The 21,112-nt window shown below is 49.0% G+C and overlaps 1 protein-coding gene across 3 annotated transcripts in view; it reads left to right on the forward strand.

Annotated features, from left to right (window-relative positions):
• Positions 1 to 1,176: 1,176 nt before the first annotated feature.
• PPP1R13L (protein phosphatase 1 regulatory subunit 13 like) overlaps positions 1,177 to 21,112 on the forward strand; it is a 753,157-nt gene continuing 733,221 nt past the window's right edge. Inside the window, exon 1 of one of the 3 annotated variants that reach the window (XM_086938376.1) lies at positions 1,177 to 1,302. The gene's annotated coding sequence lies outside the window, so the exon portion shown is untranslated. The remainder of the gene's footprint in view (positions 1,303 to 21,112) is intronic. The other 2 variants (XM_086938373.1, XM_086938374.1) reach the window with 2 other exon arrangements.

Genomic DNA, 21,112 nt, shown 5'->3' on the forward strand with positions numbered 1-21,112 from the left:
GGTCCTGCATTCCAGTTGTGATTCTATGCAAATGTGTGTGAAGGACCTACTTATTGGTCAAAACAACAAGGTGAAAGTAAAATAATTTATTGTTGTTACTCATTTAGCTTAAACAGCTAACAACCATTGTCAAAACCCAGTCACGGCCGGCATGACTCGCGGGTTCAATTTAATTACTAAAAAAAAAACTTTCCTTAGCCTGCCCGATCTAATCCTGTGTCGTCTCTGCTTAGGGGCCTCACATGTTCCTATTCTGCCCAGGGCCCCACATATCCAAAGACAGGCCCTGGTTCACACTATAAAAAAATACCACATACGTACGACTGGCACCACAGCCTATTGGGATAATTTACACACCTGCAGCAAGGGCACCATCAAATGGAAAATGAAGGACTGTAAAAAAGACCAATCAAGGCTAAAAGTCTTCCCCATTTATGCACCAAGGAACCAGATTGTATTTAGGTAACAGCTGAGTACTCTGCTTTTTAAGAAAACTACAGCCACAACGATAACCCTATATCATTAAGGACACCTTCAATCCAACTGTATTTTTAACTCTTTAAAAAACACTACACCCGCAAACTAGCCACACCTCCTATTACTTGTTGACTGTGTCTTTGGTCCTGCACAGCTCTCTGTCGCCTTTCAGCTAGGGTTGCAAAGAATAAATGCCACATACAATATAATCATAAAAATACACTTTTCTGGAATCAATTTGTGAACATTTGAAGAACGATTTAAGTTTTGGAGAGACCTAGGCCTAACCATGCCATCCTGTGAGGCTAATGCAAGATTTTTTTCCACTGAAGAGAACTTAAAGCCATATGTATTTATTTCATTAGTTTCACTGATATCTGCACCAGGCAACTCCTTCTTACTAAGTCACTTTAACATGCCAGATGACTATATTCTATAGATGGCACCGTCTGAGATGCTCATTTCCTGTGATTTCACGTTGTATGCTAATTACAGGTGCCTCCCACTTTCTCTTTCAGCCCGGAGCTGCAAAACATGTTAGAACCGAACTTCTGTACTATCGGCAGACTTGGAGAGAAATCGGTCAAAGGTTGCAAACTACATCGCCCTGCATGCACTTCGCGCACTGTCAATCATACCTGTGTAATTATTACCACCTGCTTTCATGACTCAGGAATGCAGAAGGAGGTGCCAGGCGCGGGGTAGAGGAGGGAGTGCTCGATCGAGGGGGGAGGGGAATCAGAAAAGACAGGAAAGAGCAGGATCGTAGCTGCAACTGACCATCCCAAAAGCCCCGGTCGGCCGGGGCTGAAGAACACCCTACCGGTGAGTCGCTTGTTCGTGCCTCCGGTACCGACGGAGCACTGCGGAAGTAGGGACTTTAGGCGACATACTTGGTGGGAGATAGTAATGAATCTTCGGCCGTGTACTCGGGAACAGTAGCCGACTTTATAGTGTTTGGTTTTCCATGCGCAACTCTACATACTTTTCGTGTACACGTTTTTTTCCCAACTTTTTGTGTGCGTGACGTTTTCCATTCTCGAATATTCCAATATGCGGTTTACTCCTTTCTCGTCCTTTTTGTGTGCGTAACTTTTACTTGCGCAGCCAATTCTTGCACCTGAAAAGTAACCTCTTAACAGCGTAGCTGGGCAGGTTGTGAGCAGCTGACGGAGGACTTGTGTCCTATTTCTTACCATTCTGATTAAATAACATTGCCAGGAAATTGAGAGGCCATTCGCTCTGGTGGGGTACAAATGAAACTTAGGTGGGCAATTCTCTTTAAAGTTACCAGCTGCTAAGTTTAGCCGCGAAGACCATGTGACAAAGGGCGTAGTTACTCAACGTCTTTTTTCTTTTAAAAACCCGCTACATTTTGCAGGGATATCTTAAGGGCCCCGGGCTAAACGTGTGTGGGGCCCCTGTTTGGGCCAATTTTGAATTTATGATCAGTGCTTAATTTGTAAAATTTGAAGTGCAGGTGCTCAAATGTTTGTCGAAGGCCACACCTACTTTTCTCTGGCTCCACCCACTGCCTCGACTGGCTCCACCCACTTACTCTATTAGCTCCATCCACAACTGCGAAAAGCCAGATGTTAAACCCGATCTGATTTTCAGCAAGGGAGCCTTCCTCATAGTAAGGTTTTGACAGGTTCCCCTGCCCTGTGAACATTTTGAAAAAGATTAAATCAAATGTGCATTTAAAGCACAATTTTGGATTAAATGAGCTAAAATCACTAACGCATTGAAAAGGGACAATGCTAGTGCTTTATGTGCTGATTTGGGGAAAGGACAATACGGAGGTATGTCATTTTTAACAAAGTCCAGGCATGCCACCCCTTTTATATATCCCTAACCCCGTAAAGCATATTGAAGGTATGAAATATTGTTACAAGGAGCAAATTAAAATGGTGAAGAGAAAAAGATGAATAACAAAGAGGAATGTACTTTCTGCTTGAGTAGCAAAGAAGAGGAAGTTGTCTCTCGTATTCACGACTATATATCCAAGGACAGTGATGCCATAAGACCCTCTGTGATATGTGATTTTGAACACCTAAGGGTCGATTCACAAAGGGCCTCCGCACTCCCGGCAGTCGTGGAAGAGGGGCACACTCGTGACGGGACCTCCCCACTGCAGTTACTCATTGCAGAGGTCCCACAACGAGTGTAGAGGCCCCCACCATGAGTGCAGGCACTGTTGACACAACTGAGGGCCTCTGCCAAGAGTGTGAAGACCCTTTGTGAATCGGCCCCCTTGTAAGTTAACTTTACTGAAGTATTGATCTTCTCATGTTCTGAGGAATTTTTTAGTTTAAATACCCTTGTGAAATGTTGCTGCTATAATGTAATGTAATGAAAAACCAGATGTAATTCAGCCTCCAGTCTTGAACTGAAATCATTTTGGACTGTAGGTCCCCATATGAAACAAAAGATAACCATCATCACAGAACCTTGACAAAGGACAGCCTTTACAATCAAACTAGGAAAGCTAGAGTGTAACAATTGAATTGTGGGGAAAAAAACAACTCTGTTAGGTTAACTGCTAGCTGAGTTCACATCAGCCCTTGAAAGGAGCTTGTGAGAAACAACATTGAAGGCCCTGAACCAACTTTTTCTAGGTCTATGGCCAATTTCCTACTGTCCATTCACCCACTCCTCACCCAAGAGGAGGTATGGTGTGGTCTTTGATTTTCATTTATTCTGTCCTCTTCTGAAGGCAGTACCCAAATATACATATCAAGATTTGAACTATGTACATCTTGTGCAGATGCACTGTCATCTTCCTGCAAGGCACACATTTGGAGAATACTAAAAAAAATGACTTAACTTTAGCTCGGGCTGAGGTGCCTTATCTGTGAATTCCTCTTTGGTTTCCACTTGCCAAAAGAGAGGTTAATCTGACTATTAAATCTCTGCTCCCTCTCTAGGCTTAGTTGTTGTTGTAAGAGTGCCCATTTATGCCTGAGTTTTACACAGTGCTTAATTTGAGCTGGTGGTTTCCAGTGCTCAGCACCAGCACTTAATCATCAACATGGCACTTAATCATTAACATAGGAGCTTTTCATGAGCACCAGTTAAGGACACATTAATTTAAGGAGAGAGTAAGTGATTTGCCCTGAATCACAGGATGGTGAGCTGACTGAGGAGATATGAACCTGGTTCCCCAGCTCCGAAGTCTGCAGCACTCGCCATTAAGCGACATTCCCTGTCCACTTTCATGGTTAGCAGTTGCTTCTATTTTAGGTGGCGCTAGCAGGTGAAATGGGCTGGTGCAAGCTGCCTCCTGATGAGAGCCCTGGCACTTATTTTTTTTTACAAATTAACCACTGATTTTATTAGAGGTGGGTGAGCCAAAAATTACCTGGGAGAGTCGAGCCAGAGCCGAGCTAATGGTCTGGCTCAGATCTTAAAGCCTACGCACGAAATGAGCCCTGGAAAACATTTGCTATGTAAATCATAAAACAAACATTATGTAAACTATTATAAGGTCTCTTCAAAATTCAAAAAAGTGGATTTCTTTACCATGTGGAAGCTTTGCCATTAATAGTAAGATTATAGATCTGCACTGCGAAGTACTTATTAAAAGTGATAGTTTCTAAACATAAACCATTAGTGAACTAAGGACAAGACAACTGACAGGTAAACCCTGGACATAACCCAGATTATTTTAGAGCAGCCTTAGAGTTTTATTAAATCAAACACAATAGGTTGTTGTAAAACTGGTATCCTGAACTCAACGCTTGAAAGGGCTTTCATGCACGGCTATGAAGAAAAGAAATTGTTTTGGTCAAATAAAATATTTGCTTATGGTCACACAATTTAAGCTGGTTGCTGCAATTTACCAAGGTTTTCCGGTATCCATTTGTCTTTCCTATATTAAGGCTTTGTTTTCACCTTTCTGCAGCTTTTATACAGCGCGAACTTGGCACCCTTTACATTAGATCCAGTTACAACATTACACAAGGTCGCATTCATTGTTTATAGGCAATGAGGATATTAAACGCTCTGCCCATAATCACAGGATGCTGAGTGTGACCCCGAGACTCCAACGGGGTTCTCCAGCTGCAAAGTTGGCACATCCTGGTTAGGGGGCAAGCAGAAGCCATATGAAAAAGCTCGGCTCGAGGTTCCAACAAGACCTCGAATTGAGACAGAGCCATGCTTCAGGCTCGACCTTGGCTCGAGCTTAGAGTCCAGTCATAAATACAGCATTATTTTCTATCATTAATGTGTTTAGTGCTGCTGGGCCTAGGCAGACTATACATACTGCACTATTTACATCATTTGATTTGTTCATCCAGCACAGTCTCTCTACACTATCTGCATGATGCTTGTAGATGTAGTGTGCGTGCCCTACTTGAGTCGTGCTTGATTCAGTCAGACACCCAGACTGAGATCTGCCCACTTGGTATCATGTTGTTTGTGTAGCCAGACTGTGCACACTGGCTACAGGGCGAACGTGACACTGGCCACAGAACGAACGTGTTACAAAAACAGCAGTGTACACAGTTTGGCTACACAACAAACATGGCACTGAGTGCAGTGTTCACACTTTGCTGCATTTTCTCATGTTTGTCCTGAAGCCAGTTTGCACAGCCTGGTTACAATACAGAGTGCAGTGTTCACAGTCTGACTACAGGACGAACATGATACAAATACAGCAGGGTGCACACTACACTCTGTGTCATGTTCTTTGTGTAGCCAGCCTGTGCACCCTGCTGTATTTGTGCCATGTTCGTCCTGTAACCAGACTGTGAACACTGCACCATGTGATTTGTGTAGTCAGACTGTGAACACTGCACTGCTTCTGACCTTCCCATCTCCTCCCTCACCTAGTTACATTCGCCTGTGCTGTGGCAGTGGCCTCCACCTAGGGCTGCCCCACCCCAAATACCAAACCTCCAGAAAATTCTGAGCTTTGTAGGTCAGGTCTTGTTAAGGGAGGAAAGCAGCGGGCAGCCAGACCCACTTAAAGCACTGGATGGCTGTGAATTCCTTAGTCCGTCCCCTTGGAGAGTTTATGTTCACATTTAAGTGCCTTGAGGCATCTGTGAAATCTCGTGCCCTGAGACACCCCTCTATCACCACCAACCCTACTCTGCCCAAGGCTCCCGAGGGTCACCAGAAACTAAAGTGGGAGCAGCTGAGGTCGAAGGCGTCTGCACTGCTGGTCCTCGGCTCTGGAACAGCCTCTCCCGAGACTTCCCCCTCCCCCCCCACCCCTTGTACTGCTGGTCAGAGCCATGCTTGTGTACTCACAATCACTCGAGGGCACCAGTTACAACATTACACAAGGTTGCATTCATTGTTTATAGGCAATGAGGATATTAAACGCTTTGCCCAAAATCACAGCTGTAAAGTTGGCACATCCTGGTTTGGGGCAAGCAGAAGCCATATGAAAAAGCTCGGCTCGAGGTTTCAACCGGACCTCGAGTTGAGACAAACATAACCCCCGCACTCTGCCCCACTCCCACTTGTACACTACCTTCTCTCATATAGTATTCCTTCTCATGCCAAGAAAACCAACGTACACACTCATCTTGTGGTGGTCATTTATTGGCCGCAGTTTATTAGGAATACAAGGAAACATATATATATATACTTTGCATATTTTGCCTGTTTAAGTCCTGGCAAACGTCCTTGTTATTGTCTCTTGGCCCTTCTGGGTCGTTTCCTTTGTTAGGTTGGATTTTTTGCGCTCCCTTTGCGCGGGAGGGAGTAGTTTCTGTCCCGGAGTTAGGCCACCTCGCTACCATGTCCGATTCTTGTTGTGCCCTGCCTTCCGGCAGGGGCTGGGCTGCGAGTGCCGTCCCCGTTTGCTACTCCCCCCAATCTTTGGTAGGCCAACTTCCCAGCCGTGAGGCATCCCAGAGTGAGTGGTCCTACACACCTGTCCTTAGGCCCAACTCACCCAGCCGTGAGGCATCTGAAGGTGAGTGGACCTATTCTGGCACACAGCCCTCCGGTGTGCCTCCCTACCAACCGTTATCAGCGTAGTTCTTCGCCGCTCGTTCCTCAGCCCTGCGACATTGCTGTTCCTTAGGTGTGGGTGGGTGGGTCAACACTTTGGGCTCCGACGCCGGTGCTGCTCCCCCGCTCCGATAAGATAGGAGCTTGCCTTGGGGGAGTAGTGCTTATATGCCCCCCCCCTCTGTCTTCCAGGCCAGGTCGGCCCCTGCCTATTGGGGGGCTCTCTTCATGCCTCGGTCCCCATTGGCCAGCGCTTCTCCCGCGGCCGCTGTGTGAGGGGGGAGAGCGTCTCCTTTGTCCTGCTTATTTTTTGGCGCCCAAAAACTGGCCCCTACCAGTTGTGTCTGGGGGCACGGCGCTGGTTATGGCGCCGGCTCTCGAGCCCCCTTTGGGGGCAGCCTCTGCGATAACCCCCGCACTCTGCCCCACTCCCACTTGTACACTACCTTCTCTCATATAGTATTCCTTCTCATGCCAAGAAAACCAACGTACACACTCATCTTGTGGTGGTCATTTATTGGCCGCAGTTTATTAGGAATACAAGGAAACATATATATATATACTTTGCATATTTTGCCTGTTTAAGTCCTGGCAAACGTCCTTGTTATTGTCTCTTGGCCCTTCTGGGTCGTTTCCTTTGTTAGGTTGGATTTTTTGCGCTCCCTTTGCGCGGGAGGGAGTAGTTTCTGTCCCGGAGTTAGGCCACCTCGCTACCATGTCCGATTCTTGTTGTGCCCTGCCTTCCGGCAGGGGCTGGGCTGCGAGTGCCGTCCCCGTTTGCTACTCCCCCCAATCTTTGGTAGGCCAACTTCCCAGCCGTGAGGCATCCCAGAGTGAGTGGTCCTACACACCTGTCCTTAGGCCCAACTCACCCAGCCGTGAGGCATCTGAAGGTGAGTGGACCTATTCTGGCACACAGCCCTCCGGTGTGCCTCCCTACCAACCGTTATCAGCGTAGTTCTTCGCCACGCCGTCTGGGAGGCTTCCGTCTCCCCGCGGCTCCCCCCAACTACGTCCTGATCTTCCATATTTGCGTCCTACCAGGACCATTGCTCCCTTCCGGTTGGACCGGCTTGCGCATCTATTCTCTGCGGTTGTCTCCTCCCGTTTCGTTTCCTCAGCGCCCTCCCCTGGCTGTTTTTGAAAATTTGCTCCTCTGATCCTCGTCGTCTTACCAGGGGTCAGCTTGGCGGTAAGTACCCGAGTTCCAGTGCCTTGCCTGCCTATGTCATGTTAGCCCCCCATTCACTATTTTCAGTAGGTGGGCCGTAGAGTTCTTGGATTGGTGGGGGCAAGTGTTCCGCTGCCACTGTTGCTGTAAGAACTCGACAGTGTGGGCGCTATGGGGGCTTCTCTGACGCCCTTCGAGACTACTCTTGTCATTAACCTGCTCACTGGGGGCAAGGCATCTGAACCTGGAGGTTTCTGAGTAGGATCCTGTACGCATAATAGCGCACCTAATTCCCTCCTCCTGTCTCTAGTAAAGTCCGCCCCAATGTTTCGGACCATTGTCCTTGCTGGGCCGAGATCCCTTTGAGGCCAAGGCCTCGCACCTCCACTAAATGTAGATCAAGTTTAGCTGTCTTTACCATGCGGTATTTGGTACACTTCCTTCGCTTCCTTCTATTGTGATAATGTTAGAAACTGGTTTGCGGATCGCTTCAACAAGAGAGCGATATCCCTCTGGAATTCAAATCTCACCCAGTACCGGGGGGGGGGGGGGGGGGGGGGGGGGCGCGCTGCCTGGCGGTGTAAGCCACCCCACCAGCGACCTGGTGGTGGGGTCCCCTTCCTGCTAAAGCGGGGACAACTTAATCTGGGGATCCGAATCCGGACGTGGATTGCCCCTTGATGTCTCGTGCACTCCCCCTTATGTACGGGTGTCTCAACAGATTATAGGCATGGTTTGAGACTGTCGGCGTCCGGGCCCTCTGCTGAAATGAGAAGCCGGCATCGGTGTTTGGGTAACCTTGACATTGGCCTTTCGCTACAGTACGTTTTGCTGAGACAACTACGTGCCCCACTGGCTGTATATTGAAGGCTGCTTCGGTAAGTACAGGCAGTCTTTGGTAGCCTTGTTTCTTGGGCCGTGGTACCTAATTGTAATACATCAGTGGGCAGATGAGTTGTCTCCATGAAGAGGTCATCGACTGCAACCACTATTTCTTACACAACAAGCCTCTAGCGCTGGGGTAAGTTGTAATTCTTCCTGCATAAGGAATTATTCTGAAGTTGTACATTCCTGTATTACCTATCTCCCTGATAAAGTGCCTAGGGGCTTCTACTGGAGTCACTCCCCATCACTCTTCTCATTACTAGCATCCCCGAGGTATTGGCGCGCTTTACATGAGTACCGTAGTCTACCTTAAACCCTCGGGCGCTGGCGATTATTTGCCCGGATTCCCCCAGAAGCGGGCGGGACTCCGAGGCTCGGCCCCTGGGCCCACGTACCCCCCGACTGCCCTCTCGCCTACGGACCGCCCCTCTCCTGCCTTTCTTATCATGGTGGAGTGCCTACGCTCCCGGAAGCAGAGTAGGGGGGGGGGAAGGGGGTGTCCGCTCCTTTCTGCCCGCTGCTGCCCTGGATCTTCTAATTGTCCCCGCTATCTGCCTCTGACCTCAGGACCTGCGCTGGGAGTCCCTGCCCCAATTAGCCTGTGGCGTGTGAGCGAATCTCTGTCAGAGCCTGCTATTCTGGCCTGAAATCCGATCAGGCATCCCCGTATTATCACAGCCCAGGTAGTATGCTCTGTGAGCCACTGCATCGGGTGGGGCCGCCTAACACGTTTCTCCCAGGCGCCTGTGCACGCTCATGAACTTATGTGCAACTCTGAGATTTATCTGAAGCTGTGCACGGGGGAAATCTTGGTCGGACCTGCCAAGTCCCGACAGGGGATTGTGCCCGTTGCACACAAAATTCCACTTGTTGTTTAGGCATGTCTTTAATCCCTTCGCCGTTTGAAAGCCAACTCACACCAGTCTGTGTTGCGCGGCTTCGTGAAGACAGTGTTGCTCATGAGAGCCGTCAAAGGTAATGTGCGTGCCTTGGCGGTAGACCGGTTCCCTCACCCGTAGCACTTCTCATGGGACAGGAGGTATTGGAGAGTGTGAGCCCTTAATCCGGTCGCCCTGTTCCCGGTGCAATCATAAATAGCGCAGGCCCGCCACTTCGCAAATTGTTACCAGCGCTCGCCTGCCCGGGTGTAAATATACAGCGCTAGCTCCTTTTAGCTTGGCACAGAGGCTTCCTAGTTCATAGCACCCCCTTTACTAGACCGTTTGAATTCCGGCAGAGTGCAGCCATGGTCCATTTGACAAACCAGGACTAACTGACTTAACTTATAATGGTATGCTGTGCTCTCTGCCTGGTTCAAGCCCTTTACCGCAATAATATTAACCATCTGTAACCTGTTAATGTAGAGTTGTGGGGGTGAGACTACTCTGGGCCTTGTATGACGAATCGCCGCTGCTCGAGGCAGAGATAGGGCTCTCAACGCTCATAACTAGTTTTCAACATGAAGAGCAGCGAAAGCCAAGTCCATTTTCTTCAACCCCTTTCTTTTCTTTTTCTTTTTTTTTTTTTTTTTTTTTTTATATACGTGGTCGGGCCTAAACCTCCGACCTCAACCTTGGAAGCTCTTTCCACTTATCACTTATGGTAACGCAGCATGGTCCATTTAAATAGGTGCCTGATTGACGGATATCATAAGGCTCACATTCCTATCCTGATTAAAGACAAGTTGCGCTGGTCCTGCCAGGATTTGCCCATTAATGGATTATTAAACCAAGCTCCAGCTTTCCAAACATTATTTCTGCCATGCCGGGCATTATGAATGGCAGGTACCAAGAACAAATGTACCGGGGAAGTTGTCTCAAATGGCGTCCTCAACAAGCACAATGCAAACCCCGACTGTCCTTCTGAAAGCATCTTGTTTTGCCTGTTGCCTTTAATTTGCCGAACGTGAGCATAGCATGAGCATCTGCACGATGGCCTGGGTCATTTTACCGTCCGGGCCACTTCAAATGATTTATTGGAGTACTGTGTGTGCACAGGCACACAGGCCTCACGCATAACGAGGCCATCTCATGCTCTGAACCCGCTGAGCCCACGCCCCACCCTGTGTCCTAAGGTAATGACCATCCGGGCGGGGGATATGAATGCCTCCCTGCTCAGGTCAAATCAAACCTTCACTTCCCCGCACCACTTAGTGTCGTGCAAAGGGGGGGCCCCCAGCAGCACAATGACATCCTGAGATAGAACTAAAGACGCAATACTACTGACTCACTCCCTAATGACAACATCGTCCAAAGACAATCTCTCATCTTATGAGCAAGGCTGTGATCCTACGAGACAGTCGATCCCCAGTTGTGAGACAGGCCTGCAAGAAAAGCGGTAGTCCGCCTTCCAGTGAGAGGGACGTCCCTCATGAAGAGACATTGTTCCAGCGAGGAGACTAATAAAACGAGGCGATGGAGTCTCGAGACGTCTGCATTCCCCTTAAAACGCTGGCCATAGGCGAGAGCTGCCTCTCTGCGAAATTGTGCACATTGATTTTCCATAGACAGCAGCACAGCACTTCCACAAGCACGCAGAAAAAACCCTAGTAACAGGCAGACACAATACCGCGTGTCAGCAGAGCCTGGCCAATGGCCAGCCGTATGACGTCACTCATCCTGTAATCGTGCAGTTCTACAGTGGAATTCTGAAAGGCTCTAGCTTTTCTCTGCGCCAGTCATCCCTCGATTCTAGAGCGCAGCCGAGCCAGCAAAACATGGGGGTTGGACTTTTCGCCTATTACACTGTAGCAGTGTGGGGATGTGGTGCCAGGCGTGTTTCTTGACAACAAAAAGGGTACATCTGAGGGGATGATAGCGCGAGTTTCTAGTCTACCTTTTTAGGAATTAAAGCACCGGGAGGTATACTTTAACATAGTCCTCCGTCCCTAATCATCATTTTATTTCCTTCTTTTACAGTGAAAATGAATTGGCCAGTAAGGGGATCGAACCCGCGCCATTGGCGTTACTAGCGCCTCGCTCTAACCAACTGCTAACTGGCCACAGTGTCCGGTATGACAGGGGTTAACCCGAGGCTCAACACCTGGCCTACCCGCCAGAGACAGTAGCAACAGCGTGAGGTGACATGAGCAACTTGGGGCACTGGCCACGATCGCATTCTCATTCCCCTTTGCCCTCGCGCCACTAGGTTTCCCTGCTGCCACACCGGACGTTAACACCCAGCACATAGCACCATTGCCGCCCGGCCCTCCTGCGAGGGCGCCGCCAGAAGTGCCGCAAAATCGACATCTAGCATACCAAGGATGTTAGGTATCGGGCGCTTTCTATCCTTTCTTTGTTCGTGCTCTAGGGCCTTTGTACATTTTATTAAGCTGGCCATGTCTCTTTTCTGTTACCTTGAAGGGGCATTAAACCATATTCACGCAGCTGTTTCTTACCTCCTTTGATGGCTGCGGGGGCACTGCCGCCCGCCCCGGCCTTTGTCATCTCGGGGGCACCACCGCCCACACCGACCACCGCCTGGTTCCGGCCTGGCTGCTGTCCCTTCATTGCTCCAGTTGCTTGCGCCCAAGCCTGCCGGCGCCCAGATCGCGCTCTCGTGGGCACCGCCGTTCTGGCTTGAAGTGCATTCGGGTAGCCGTTCTGGCACCCTGCTCTGCCTCGATCGCCCTGTCCGACAGCTGGTCGTCGATCTTCGGCCTCCTTGATCCCAGTTCCCGCGAGGTGCCACCTGGATCTCGTCGCCCCTCCTTATGTCGTCCTGTTGCTTGCTGCGGTGGCCGGTCCTTCCTCCGTCTTGTGAGAGGGGGGAGGGGGCACCTACACTTCTGTCTCTCGCTCGATCTGTTCCACGAGAGTCCCTTTCTCCTTGGTGGCTGCATGGCGAGGTGGGGTACTTCGTCCGATCCTGCTGGGCCGTGGCGGACTCCATTGGCGTCACTCCTCCAGCTCCCTGATGTGCCCGGTGCTGCGGCGTGGGCACCCGCCTTCTTCCTGCTCCTTGCTCTAGTTGGTGGCCCTGAGCGGGGAGTTCTGGGCCGTCCTTCTGTCTCTTGCTGGTGGGACGGGGTGGGCACCAAGACGTCCCTGGCAACCCCTTATTCTTGTTGGGCAGCAGCGGCCAGTTCCTCGGTCGTGAAGGGCTTTTGCCTACGAGAAATGGAACCCTCGATCAACACTTTGGGCTCCGACGCCGGTGCTGCTCCCCCGCTCCGATAAGATGGGAGCTTGCCTTGGGGGAGTAGTGCTTATATGCCCCCCCCCTCTGTCTTCCAGGCCAGGTCGGCCCCTGCCTATTGGGGGGCTCTCTTCATGCCTCGGTCCCCATTGGCCAGCGCTTCTCCCGCGGCCGCTGTGTGAGGGGGGAGAGCGTCTCCTTTGTCCTGCTTATTTTTTGGCGCCCAAAAACTGGCCCCTACCAGTTGTGTCTGGGGGCACGGCGCTGGTTATGGCGCCGGCTCTCGAGCCCCCTTTGGGGGCAGCCTCTGCGAAAGCCATGCTTCAGGCTCGACCTTGGCTTGAGCTTAGAGTGGCTCGTCCACCTCTACATTTTTTACTCACCACTTCAAAGGCAGACCGAAGTGTCTGTATTAGGGCCCAAGAAACCCAAGCCATGCTGCGTCACAGGGCCCAAACGGCGAACCCTGCATTAGCTGCCACCCACGCAGCCGTAGAAGTAGAACCAAAGAATCTATGACTGCGTGGGTGGGTTTTATGAATGCGCAAGTAAGTTCGTCTGTTTTGTCAGTCCCCAGATCCTTTAACACTATCCCTCAACAACACTAATGTATTTACCTTGTAAACGTTCTACACAGCAAAATATCGCCGCTTTCCAGTTATCTATTGTTACCCGTCAGTCTCATTGGGAATATTTCCACCTTCTGTTTAATGCGGACTATATCCTGTACATTTTCCACTGGGGATAATGTGTAATTCTCATGCAGCAGCACCAACCAAAGGTCGAAGAGGACAGACGAGTTCAAGGAGCTTGAAGTACTCCTGTGACCTGTAATAGTCAGCCACGTTTGTTCCACGTACCTTAGCTTATTTCTGACCAGTGGTGGCGCCTTCAGCAGGTACCCTCGCTATACATGAGCGGTTCCGTTCCGTTAGGCGGGCTTGATGCAGCTGCAAATAACTGTTAAATGGATGACTCGGGGTGGGGTGCGCGCATGCGGGTATGCTGGGGCGTGGCAAGTTGAAATAAATCTGCGCACGCTGCCTGCTGCCACAGCCCCTGCCCCCGGAAGAACCAAAATCCAGCGCAATGACTCAGCGTCCCGCGGTACGCACACACGGGGACGGGCGACAACACTTAATTTAAAGGCCACCATCAATAAACATGTAATGATTTTTCACTCGGGCATGGAGCTGGTCATGAGAACATCACTCTGCGGCTGCTCCGAGGTAAACGTAATTAAACACATTTGATTAATGCAATATCCATTATGTCACCACCAAGTGCAGCAGATGGGTGTCGAGTGTAGACCCGGCCCTGATAATAAAGTGCCGGTGCTAAGCACCGGAAAGCACCGGCACAAATTAAGCACTGTTTATGATCCAATTTCAGCTCTTTCATGCCCTCTTTGGCCAAGTCACTGAAAATGCACTTCACACTACTCCAAATTCAAAACGTGTTTACATCAGATATTCAGGGATAGTGATGCGTGTTTTCAATATTGTAACCCAGCAGCAGCTCACTAATGTTACTGGAAATAATCCCTGTGACCTCCTCCCATTTCTCATATGTGAGGTCCTGTTTTGATCTAAAAGACACTTTTATATGGATGCTGCATGGAACTTAAATACAACACTTCTCTGCAAAATGTCTGTAATAGACTCACAGGTCCTAGAAAGTCAAAGGGCTATCCCTGGAAAGGTTTGTAGATAGGAATACTAACACCCAACTTACAGTATTCCTATCTCATTCACGCACAGCATGTACTAAATCTATTGCTTAAATCACTGGTCACGAACAAGATTATAACGTTTACAGTCTTTTTATTAAAGAATATATTTGTTAAAATTTCAGTATAGTCAATTGGATTCTACTGAAAACATTTAGGATAAAACATCTCATAGTATAAAAGGAAGATTATTTAAAAAAAATGTACATCATATTAGAAAAATACGAAATACATTTTATAAATAATCAGAGATAATCGTACAGTAAATAAACAAAAGAAACCCCCTATTGTAGATAGAGCACCTAATGTTGCTACAGATTATCAGATTCAATAGCCTTTACACAGATTCATTCAGACTTCCAGTATTACAAAATACAATATATCTAGAGTCTCCTGGGCTTTGTTTGAATTCTATTTTAGTAAAGTGTGTCAACGCGTTTCGGTGTTTGAGCCCGCAGATATGGTCACACCTTCATCAGGACAATATGCATTTGCTTGGGGGTCATCCGGTTCATTAGACCGGTATCCTTTCTGTATATTAGAAAAGTATCAGTCAGTACATCTTAATATTTGTATAAAGTCACTGTCAACAATCCAACAGGTAACTATACCGATTTATAACATTGATATGTGTATTGGGTCATATGTCTCTCCGCAGGTTCTAATGCATCTCTTCATTATAGCACTGGTTCCGTCCTATATGTATCTCATGTTACAGATTATATCTAATTTCTTTACATTTTCCGTCATTCTAGGTAACTGGTCCCTCCGTTATATTGTAGTAAGTGACCAACTCCACTATCACTCATACCATTCAAATTTGTGTACTGACCTCTCAGTTAAGGGTTCTAATTCTTCCATTCTTTGTATGTATTAATCTTCACATTCAACCATACACTCTGGTTAGCAGGTCAAGTTATTCTGCAAACTTGATGTTGACTCTAATGGTGGAATTGATAGATATATGGGTAACACTTAGTTTAAGACTATGAAGTCCTATTGCTCATTTTGTAATATATATAGAAAGGGGTCTCACATTACCGTTTTTCTTAAAGAAAGACTGTGTGGGCAGGTCTTTTTTTCGTTTCTTTTTCTTCGACAGGCAACTGGTTAAAATGCTTAGGTTGGTTTAAATCGCTTGTTTTAATTAAGGGCCCGAATATAGATAAATGCGAGAGGACTCATTATTTTATATTTCTTATCTCAAGCCTATGTTTTACCCAATCGGTCCCTCTCTCTTGTACCTTACCTCGTATTGTTCGAGGCACCTCCTTCCCCGTGGTTTCACTGTGTGTATGGACTGCCAATCGCCTCCTGATACCGACTAGTAGGACTCGATATGTTCTGTGGAGGAAGTGATACATACCATTTACGAAAACCACCTCTCCCAATGGCCTGTTATCAAGTGGTATGCCTTAAGGCTCAATCTATGTTCATATAGTTATGTGGAGAAGTGTGGCTCAGGGGTTAGAGGCGGCAGACCCGGAAGCTGAGATCGGCCCTGGACCAGGGTTCAATTCCCCGCCCCGACGGGGGTTGGGCTCAATAATTCCACGGACTCGATAATTCTCACTCCGGTGCCTACTCGACTCACACTCTGCGACTCTGGGCAATAGCTTGCTTAATCTCCACAACGGCCCCTCGCGGCGGGATGCCTGGCTTTCACCTTGTGGATACCCTGCCGGGGTATCTCACAGGGGAATACCAGGACGGGTTCCCTAAGCAAGCGCATAGATGCCTGTGATGTGGGCGATTTGCGCTATATAAATACATGTACATTTACATTTACATATAGGACTAAGATTCACTACTACTTCTCTCAGCCGACCCCGGTTCTAGGGAAATCCGGCTACGGTTGCTCGTGGGATTATATATTTAAATTACATCCTACCCCACATCCCAGGCTAAAAAATATCTTTCAATATTTTCGTTAGTTCATAAGTGTTTCACCTTCGAGTGCCTCACTTCCCTCTGTATTTATCTACGTCGTGATGCACCCTGTTTTCTCTATTTAAGGGGCTGTTTCACATTATCGGGTTTCTCATATTAGACCTCTCTGGCTCTCATTAACAAGTTTAGCCTTCATAGCGGTGAAGTATACTGAGTCATACTTCCCATTAGATTCCCCGTTGTCGGTATATAGCAGGAAATGCTCTATATTTTCCCTTCTATCTATCCCTATGTCAAAGAATTATCTAGGATTTAGGTAGAGCTTCTGTTAAGAACCTACGTTAGTTCCCTCGCTTACCTCTTGCTTAGTCGACTCTGTTGCTGCCACGGGTACGTCTATTCTCGTTTTTCCTATTTAATGCGTGTATTCCCTTGTTGTATTTATATGCACCGTAGCTAATGTTTGACAGCTGTGGTGTCAAGCTAGCACTCTCGGGAAGCGCATGCGCAGAGAGTATTGTTTTTACTTGTTATAACGGCGGACATCTTATAGAGGTGTTTTTCTAGTCTTTGACATTGTCGTGTTGAAAGGTATATAGAATATAACTACCCCCATTCGTTTTTTACAGTGTGGTTTACATGAGGTTCCAATTTTAACGAACCGAGACATTTTGATTTATTTATTAGGGCACAACTTAATATATCCAATTTTCTCCTAGATTTTATCCTGCGCTCCTTATATTATTTCTAGACTTTCCTACTGCACATGGTTGTTGTCTGTCTCCCTTGTTTTAAGTAACATACTCTATTTTTAAATTTTGTATTTGTCTGTTGATATTTCACTCTGCCTTCTTATATCTGCTACACATAGGGCGGGCGTATAGATGTACTATTTTGAACAGTAGCCCTCTTTAAATGGTTCCCAGTACTATGTTTATATTGGTTGTATTCATTCTGAATCCATCTAAATTTTATTTACCGCAGAATAGGTATACCTTATGATCTATTGTACCTTTATCTCTATAGTTTCATAGTGATCCACATCTTAAAAGCCAAGCCAAGCACCAGCAGCAACCTAAAGTGCATCCTGCTCAACACCCGCTCCGTCCACAGACACGCCGTGGAACTCTGGAACCTGCTCGACACCACATCCCCAGATGTCGCCTTCCTCACGGAAACCTGGATGAACGCCTCCTCAGCCCCCGACATCGCCATCGCCATCCCGGACGGGTACAAGATCATCAGGAGGGACCGCGTCAACCAGACCGGAGGAAGCATCGCCATCGTCCACAAGAACACCATCCGCATCACGACCGACTCCGACACCTTCGCCGAGCACCTCCACTTCCAGATTCACACCGACCCAAAGACGACCCTCAGAGTCACCCTCATCTACAGACCCCCGGGACCACGCACACAATTCAGCGAAGGCATCACGGACTTCATCAGCCCACACGCCCTCCCCTCCGCCGACTACATCCTCCTAGGGGACCTCAACTTCCACCTGGAGAACAACAAGGACCGCAACACCGCCACCCTGCTGGACAACCTCGCCAACCTCGGACTCAAGCAACTGGTCAACACCCCCACCCACTACGCCGGCCACACGCTTGATCCCGTCTTCTCATCCAGCAAGCACATCACCATCAGCCAATCCACTGGACCGACCACAGCTGCGTCCACTTCAGCTTCAGAAGAACCACAACCCACCACCACCTGCAACAGGTTCCTCACAGAAGCTGGAGCAAGATCACCGCCGACCAGCTCACCACCTCCCTCAGCCAGAACCCACCCGCCTGCACAACTGACCCCAACGAAGCAGCCTGCAACTTCACGCAGTGGCTGACCGCCTGCGCCGACTACCTCGGACCACTGAAGAACCCTCCCAGCACACCCAGAAGCAAGAAAGCCTCCTGGTTCACCGACGAACTCAAGGACTCCAAGAAGACCTGCCGCACCCTCGAAAGCCTGGCTCCTCGACCAGACCACTGACAACATGACCGCCCTCAAACACGCCACCCGCAAGCACCACCAGCTCATCCGCACCACCAAGAAGAAATCACTGAAGGAACGACTGGACAACAACGCCCACGACAGAAAGGAACTCTTCACCATCGTCAAGGAGTTCTCCAACCCCAGCACTGGCTACAATGACAATCACTCCCTCACAAGATCTCTGCGACTCTCTCGCCTCGTTCTTCCACCGCAAGATTGCCGACATCCACAACAGTTTCGGCGCACCATCCACGCACCTAACCGTCGAACCAACGCCCCCCACCGCCACCCTCCGCACCTGGACCACGGTGACCACCGAAGACACAGCCCGCACGATGAACATCATCCACTCCGGATCTCCGACCGACCCCTGCCCCCACCACGTCTTCAACAAGGCCGACTCCACCATCGCATCCCAACTCCGGGACGTCATCAACACCTCCTTCAACACCGCCACCTTCCCGGAAAGCTGGAAGCATGCCGAGCTCAGCGCCCTACTGAAGAAACCAACAGCGGACCCCACCGACCTCAAAAACCTCCGCCCCATCTCGCTCCTCCCTTTTCCTGCCAAAGTCATCGAGAAGATCGTCAACAGACAGCTTGCGGCCTTCCTCGAGACGAACGGATCCCTCGACCCCTCGCAGTCCGGTTTCAGAGCCAACCACAGCACCGAGACCGCCCTCATCGCAGCCACCGACGACATCCGAGCCCTGCTCGACAACGGGGAAACGGCGGCACTCATCCTCCTGGACTTCTCTGCAGCGTTCGACACGGTCTGCCACCGCACCCTAGTTCAACGCCTCAGCAACATTGGCATCCAAGAGAAGGCACTGGAGTGAATCATCTCGTTCCTCGCCGGATTCCGCCTCCCCCCATTTCGATCCGAGGCCACCGAAGTCATCTGCGGCGTTCCGCAAGGATCATCACTCAGCCCCACCCTCTTCAACGTTTACATGAGACCTCTTGCTGCCATCGCACGCCAACACAACCTCAACATCATCTCCTACGCCGACGACACCCAGCTGATCCTCTCCCTCACCAGAGACCCAGACACCGCCAGAACCAGCCTACATGAAGGGATGAAAGACGTCGCCGAGTGGATGAAGAACAGCCGCCTGAAACTGAACTCGGATAAGACAGAAGTCCTCATCCTGGGACCATCGCCCTCCGCCTGGGACGACTCCTGGTGGCCCCCAGCCCTGGGCACCGCTCCCAAGCCAACAGACCACGCACGCAACCTGGGCTTCATCCTGGACTCCTCTTTCGATGACCAGACAAGTCAACGCCGTCTCCTCATCATGCTTTCACACCCTACTCATGCTTCGCAAGATCTTCCAATGGATCCCGACCGAAACCAGGAAGACGGTCACCCAGGCCCTCGTCACCAGCCGACTGGACTTTGGAAACACCCTCTACGCCGGAACCACAGCCAAGCTACAGAAAAGACTCCAACGCATCCAGAACGCCTCCGCCCGACTCATCCTGGACATCCCCCGATGCAGCCACATCTCCGGCCACCTGAGAGACCTGCACTGGCTCCCCGTCAACAAGAGGATCACGTTCAGGCTCCTCACCCACCCACATAAGTCTCTCCACGACCTGGGCCCCAAGTACCTCAACGACCGCCTGACCTTCTACACGTCCACCCACCAGCTACGGCCTACTAGCCTCGCCCTCGCCGCCGTACCACGCATCCGAAGAGCCACCGCCAGGAGGCAGATCCTTCTCCTACCTGGCGGCCAAGACATGGAACTCCCTCCCCATCCACCTTCGGCTGACCCAGGACCATCTCGCCTTCAGGAGACAACTCAAGACCTGGCTGTTCGAGCAGTAGCGGACCCCTTCCCCCAAGCGCCTTGAGACCCTTCCGGGTGAGTAGTGCGCTATACAAGTGTTATGATTGATTGATTGATTGCTTAGTTGTTAATATGGAGCCCACATTTATATCTTAAAACGAGACATCCCAGTCTTCTTTGTTTCATAGGGATCCATATCTAGAAGGTGGGTTACTAGGTTATTCATATAGAGCCCACATCTATTGTTTAAATCAAGGCATCCCAGTCCTCTCTGGTGTTCAGACCATTTTTAATTGTGTTAAATTTTATCATGTACCACTGTTCTTGTTGCTTACGTCTTAGTGCTATTGCCCATTCTCGTCTGTTCTTTAATTTTTTCAAGGACTACCCATTTTATATCCGTCTCACTATGTTTTTTTATCTTTCCAGTGACTTACCAAGGGAGCATTTTCCTTATAAAGTCTGATGGCTGATTTATGTTCTCCTATTCTCACTCTAAGTTCTCCTCCATTTTCCCCTATGTAACTTTGACCACATGGGCACAGGAATAAATATACCAGGTTTTTGCTCCTACAGTTGTTTAAAGTACTAATCCTGTGTTTGGCTGAGTTAAGGCAAACTTCCTTTGTAACTAAACACTGGTCACAAACGCTACAAGAACCACATCTGTGGTTTCCTACCGCTTTGTCTCCTGTCAGAGTTTTTTGTCCTTCAACTACGTCATCTCTGTATGTGTGTACCAGAGTAGAACGTAGATTCTTGTTTTTTCTGTACGCAAATAATGGCCTTGGAAGCTTGGTTTCCGTTCCCTCGTTCAGGATTTTCCAGATGTGATTTATCACATTTTTAATCTGATTGGCTATCACTGAGAACTGACTCACCATGACAATTTTGTCCGTGGCTGTGTCTTTCTCCTTTTTTTCCAGAAGACTCTGTTGTAGTAACGGGCTCTTTTTAATGAGTGATTGATACGTTTTTTAGAGTACCCCCTTTCCATAAACTTTTGCTTAGTGTCTTCTGCATGCCTGTAGAAGTCATCTAGGGCGGTGCAGTTTCTTCTTA

This window comes from Lissotriton vulgaris, chromosome 9, assembly GCF_964263255.1.
Source record: "Lissotriton vulgaris chromosome 9, aLisVul1.2, whole genome shotgun sequence".
NCBI lineage: Eukaryota > Metazoa > Chordata > Amphibia > Caudata > Salamandridae > Lissotriton > Lissotriton vulgaris.